General features: G+C 48.0%; 1 pseudogene; it reads left to right on the top strand.

Annotated features, from left to right (window-relative positions):
- The first annotated feature begins 463 nt into the window (after positions 1 to 463).
- LOC124646756 lies at positions 464 to 3393 on the top strand (annotated as a pseudogene).
- Positions 3394 to 6022: the final 2629 nt, after the last annotated feature.

Genomic DNA, 6022 nt, shown 5'->3' on the forward strand with positions numbered 1-6022 from the left:
CTAAAACCAAAGGTTCTGCAAAGTTTTGAACATTTTATTTTTATTTTTATTATTTATACCTGAGAAATAGTTTTTAGATGCTTTAGTGTGAGACATGCACACCGAATTTGTGCCAAAAGTGGACATATTTCTCCTATAAATGTTGAAACACTACCCAGCCATCCGGAGGTCCGAGAAGGCAAATGAATCCTGGCCGTTGATTTTGCCTAGCCACATCCCACTTTTCACTACAGCCGTTCGATCGGTAGTTTTTCTTCTCACTCGTTCAGCTTTTCATGGAGTCCATGACGCATGGGGCCAGGTACTTGCAGGGACCAACCGTCAGAGACATCCACAAGTGCTCGTTGATGTCGCCTTCCATCTCGAGCCGCGAGGTGAGAGAATGTAGATCGAAGGAGCTCCCAATCCTGGCCTCGCACCTCGCTCCCCAATCCCCGTCCCTCTTTTCCTCACCCAATCCTCGATGACCCCTCTCCTCCTCCCAATGGTGGCGCGCCGCCTGTGGCAGGCCGGAGGAGGCGACGCGGACGGGTGGTGGTGCGCGGTGCGGGACGGTTGCGGTTGGAAGCAGCGGCGGCTTGCACCGTCTGCCGACCGACGGGGACGCTTGGACGCGGCCGCAGCGGCGGCAGAGAACGCGCGCCCGAGCGAGGGCGGCTGGATGCGGCGGTGGAGGCTCGCCGGACGGTCGGACGGCCGGACGCGCGGCCGCTGGCCGGACGCGGCGACGGCTGGACCGGCAGTGGCCATGGCGCATGCCTGGCTCCGATTCGCCCGCCACCTGCGCTGGACGCGGCACGGGCTGCCTCCGGAGACGCTGAGCTCCGGCGACTACGAGCTGCTCCAGTTCCTATATGCCTCCCTCCCGGAGCCGCCGGTCTCCACAGTCCCTCCCTCGCTGCGCCGCCGACGGAGACAAGACCGACCGCGTCAGCCGCCTCCCGGACCATATCCTCCGCCGCATCCTATCCCTCCTACCGGCCAAGGACGGCGCGCGCACCACCGTGCTCTCCTCGCGCTGGCGCTGCCTCTGGCACTCTGCGCCGCTCGTCCTCGCCGACACCCACCTCCTCCCCGGGGGCGACGTGGGGGTTCGGCCCGCCCGCGCCGGCGCCGCCTCGCGCGCCGTCACCAACGCCGTCTCCGCCGCCCTCGAGGCACATCCTGGGCCCTTCCCCTTCGTCAGCCTCTCCTGCAGTTTCATCGCCGGCGCCGACCGCCCCGTGCTCGCGCGCTGGTTCCAGCACCTTGCCACCAAGGGAGTCGACGTGCTTGTCTTCGTCAATCGCCCCTGGCCCCTCCCCGGCCTGCGCCTCCCTTCCTCGCTCTTTAGCTACGCCTCCCTCCGCAAGCTCTTTAGCTACGCCTCCCTTCCTCGCTCTTTAGCTACGCCTCCCTTCCTCGCTCTTTAGCTACGCCTCCCTCCGCAAGCTCTGGATCGGTGCCTGGGTGTTCCCGGACACCACCACGCTCCCGCGCGAGGGTCTCTTCCTCTGGCATAATAAGACCGCCATGAGCAAAACGAGCACGACGGTCAAGATTGGCCATGCCCCTAAGCTGAGTTTGCTGGGATACCTGGAGCCAGGAGTGCACACCCTGCAGATCGGCGAAACCATCATCAAGGTACGCGCGTCGCGCGATGCCATGTCAACTCATTTCTCAGTTTCCAATCCTTCCTTTCATGGACGGAATATGAGTCTGGATTGCAATTGCTAGATACAACAAATAATTGCAGTTTGGGGGAACATGGGGTTGGGTTGTTTAGGATCTCCGGAACAGCGATCAACCGATGATATGACCAAGAAAAAACGCAACCAGTAAGAGGAATTTTGAAAGAGGGTATGCCGGCGTTAAGTATACTATAGGCTTCTCTTATAGTGCACATAGTTTAGCCATGCAAAGTTGCAAACCAAGAGGAAACCATATGAAATTCATGTCTTTCAATCTCTTGCTACGCAAAAAAAAAAAAAATTACAATTCTACTCCTATTTTAGAATGCAACTCATTTTTGTATTAAACACATATCAGAGCAACCACTGGTTATCATTTCATCATGCTTACCACATAATAAGGTCTGCAATTATCAGGCTATTAGGGCATGTCTGGTTTGCAGCAGCCACACTTTCTTGTGCAGTTACCCTATTTGTCATTAACTCAATTGCTAGCCAACTTTCGCCACAAGTGTGGTTACCAATTAACCCTTCCTTCATGTTTGGCAGAAAGTAAATTGTCTTGCATACCAATAAGTTTTGAAAGGCCCTTGAAAAATAATCATGCAAGTAAACTACTAGAACAATTGCAGAGGGAAAAACTGATAGTGTCATATCTTTACCCATTTAGTATTCTACTGCTAAATCTAGACAATCGTATTCTGATAAACTGGATTTGTTCCTTCTGAACTTAGCATGCTGACATAGAAGTAGATGTCACTAAACTTTTGACCAGCTCAGGGAACCAGTCCCTACATGTCATGCCTGATGCATGAGGGCAGTCTCCAACGAAATAAACAAAGTAGATGGGGGTGGGGAAGGAGGGGCCTCTTACCTTTACATTGTAACCAGTGGATCATCCTAAATGGATGATCTAAAATAAGTCGGACACGTAAAAGGCGTAGTACCCTGCTGATCACCGTATAATCACTACACGATAAGCTGGTAAGGTAACTGCAAATACAGTTTGCCGAATTTGTGAAAACTGCATGCCTATCGTGGGTGACTGATTTGTGCTCTTTGGGTGCATCGCAGGCTGGAACAAAGGCGAGCACAAGCACCACTGTCTCAAGCGTCCAGATATTGGCCTTGAAATTACAGTTCGGAGTCTGCAGTGAAGTCAAGATGCTTCCCAGCTTCCTCAGATGCTTTCCTAGCGTTAAGACGTTGATTGTCCAGGTAATACTCCCTTGCCCCTTCCTTCAATTCTACATGTGTTGTTCAGGCCACTACATTGCATCAGATTGCTGCTGTATAATCACCACAATGTGCAGCTGAACTGTTTCCTGACTTAAAATTGCAGTCTGAGGAAACTCTTGAACCCACTAGCAAACTCAGTGTCATGTCCTGGAAGGGCACAGGTCCTATTGAGTGTGTCCAGTCGCACCTCAAGACTTTGCTTTTCCGCGAGCTGCAAGGGAATCGTAACGAGTTCAAATTCCTGACTTTCATTGCTGAGAATGCCCAGAAGCTGGAGAAGATGTACATTGAAGTAAAAATGGGTCTAAGTCGCACCACGAAGGAAGTGATGGCTACCAAACTGAGGGCTCTTAAGTCTGCTAATTGGGCTAGCAGGGACTGCGAAATGCTATTCAGGACAAGTAAAGTTCTTAGAGGAGGTACCATTTGGAGCATCGAAGTTGGTACATGTTTATCACTTGATGATCCACTTTACTTAAAGTGAATGTCTGGGACTCCAATGGGCCTGCATATTCCAACACCCAAGATGCCACCACCAATGTTGGGTACTTGCTGTGTTAGAGAGAGTCCTACTACTAGCATCAGTAGATTTATTTGCTGTTATTTCTCCTATAAATGTTGAAACACTACCCAGCCATCCAGGGGGTCCGAGAGGGGCATATGAATCTGGGTCGTTGATTTTGCCCGGACGCGGCGACGGCTGGACCGGCAGTGGCCATGGCGCATGCCCGGCTCCGATTCGCCCGCCACCTGCGCTGGACGCGGGACCCGACGGCGGCAGCTGGACGCAGCAGAGCGGCGGTAAGGAGACGCGGTCAGGCGGCAGTACGGGCTTCTCCCTCCATTGCTGACGAAATCGTGCCAAAAGGTTAGTACTCCATATCCTCTTGAGCCCTATCTTTATCCCTATTTCTATAGCAGATTTACGTCACCCTTGGCCTTTTTAGTTGGTATTAGGATCTAAAGTATTCTCCATCTACATGCTTCCAGGACTGCCTGCACCACCTCTCATCTTCCTCCCGATCAAGATCGTGCCAAAAGGTTAGTACTAAAGATCCTCCTGAACCTCTTTATCCCCTTTTCTATTGCAGATTTACCTCACCCTTGTCTTTTTAGTTGGTCAGGCCATTTGTAGCAGAGATGTTCATGGGGCTAGAAGGTAAACTATGTATGACCATTTATTTACGTTTTTGTGTTCCTGCGATTGGTTACTAACTGAGGTGTTGGGCGAGCACATTATTAATTTGATTCCGATGGCATTTGCCAGGAATAAACCTTTGTTGAGGCATTTTTACATTAATATGAAGGTAAATGATTAGCTCCCGATGCATTATATGTAGATTTTAGGTTCGGATCATCCTGAAAATAAATTCTCCATGGTCCTTTAGACTTCAGTAGCATGGTTCTCAGATACTAATATTTAACGACTATGGTTGCACATGCAGGACCATTTTACCAGCTCTTGTAAATATATGAACATTAGTTTTAGGGCTTTGACATGCTTATCTTAAATATTACGATTCTCCAGCACACGAGGCCATCAGTATGACCATTCATTCTTCTATTTGTACACTAGATTGGTCTTCTGGAATCCACTACTGCTGTGAGCTTTGGAAAAGGGGACTCGAACAAACTTTTGGAGTACAAAGTAGATCTTGCAGTAAGCTCTATTCTACTCATTCCCCTGAAACATTGGACAGTATTTTCTCCAGATATTGTAGGTGTCTTGTGCCAGTCATGGAATACCCTTTAACCTTGTTCTTATTTTTCTTATAGATAGTCTACCTTCTGAACTTTAGTATATTGGCATATTGGCCACGCTTCAGTTTAACTTATATTTTTGGTCTCACTAAATTAGCATGTTGACTGATCCAGCCATGCAGCAGAGGAGCTGATGTATGCGGTGGCATTGGCCGGCCAATATATGGTATCAGAGATATCACATCTGTTTACTTCTCTCTCGCAAATGTTGCTGGCTATATCATAGTTGTACCACAAGTTCACTTTGCTGCCTCCACCTTGATGCCTTTGTGCTGTGCTCTCCGTGCATTCCTAACAGAGTATAAATGGTTTTAGGATTTAGGGTTGTATAGTTCATATATTCTTTATGCAAAAAAATTCTACTGATTTTTCTTTGGGATACCACTCTTTAGATTGCCTTGAAGAAATATTATATTCTATTTTCTCTGATTTCATTGCTGCTAATAAAATGGCTTTTGGATAATATAGTGTAGACCATCACCTATGCATTCCGGCGACAGTGCTCCACCTTGATGCCTTTGTGCTGTGCTCTCCGTGCATTCCTAACATAGTATAAATGGTTTTAGGGTTTAAGGTTGTATAGTTCATATATTCTTTATGCGAAAAAATTCTACTGATTTTTCTTTGGGATACCACTCTTTAGATCGCCTTGAAGAAATATTATATTCTATTTTCTCTGATTTCATTGCTGCTAATAAAAAGGCTTTTGGATAAGGTAGTGTAGACCATCACCTATGCATTCCACGGCGACAGTGCTGAGTATATATGACAGCTTCTGATGTTTGTGACTGTCTGTGCATGACCTCGGTCTGCCAGTCACTATGGTGACCAATTGAGTAATTGACCACAGGTTGATAGACTGGTTCTACCATTCAGCTTAGTAGTCAACTTATTCCTTTTGCTTGAATCTTCTTTGATAATGAATGACAAAAAGATTCTGGATTGTTTCTGTAATTGCCTTTCAAGAAAATGAACCCTCCACGTGCAAATATGTAATTATCCCTTGAAAGATGCTAAATTAAATTAAGATGCACAACCTAAGTAAATGCCATGTTTAAATGCTAAAAATTAAATTAAGTCTTTGTTTGACTGACATATACAAATGTTGAGTTCTCAACTGTTCAATAAAAAATAGCATTGTTTTGTTTTGAATTTGTTAATCCATCCCAGTGCTGAGAGCTCCTGCACTGTGCGGGGTCTGGGGAAGGTGTTAGTGGCAAGCCTTACCCTCACGAAGTGCAATGTGAGGAGACCGCGACTCGAACCTGGGACCTCTCGGTCACAGGCGGTGAGGCTCTACCGCTGCACCAAGCCCGCCCTTCCAATTTGTTAATCCATCCCCCGCAAAAAAA

This window comes from Lolium rigidum, chromosome 4 (genome assembly GCF_022539505.1).
Source record: "Lolium rigidum isolate FL_2022 chromosome 4, APGP_CSIRO_Lrig_0.1, whole genome shotgun sequence".
In the NCBI taxonomy this organism is placed as follows: domain Eukaryota; kingdom Viridiplantae; phylum Streptophyta; class Magnoliopsida; order Poales; family Poaceae; genus Lolium; species Lolium rigidum.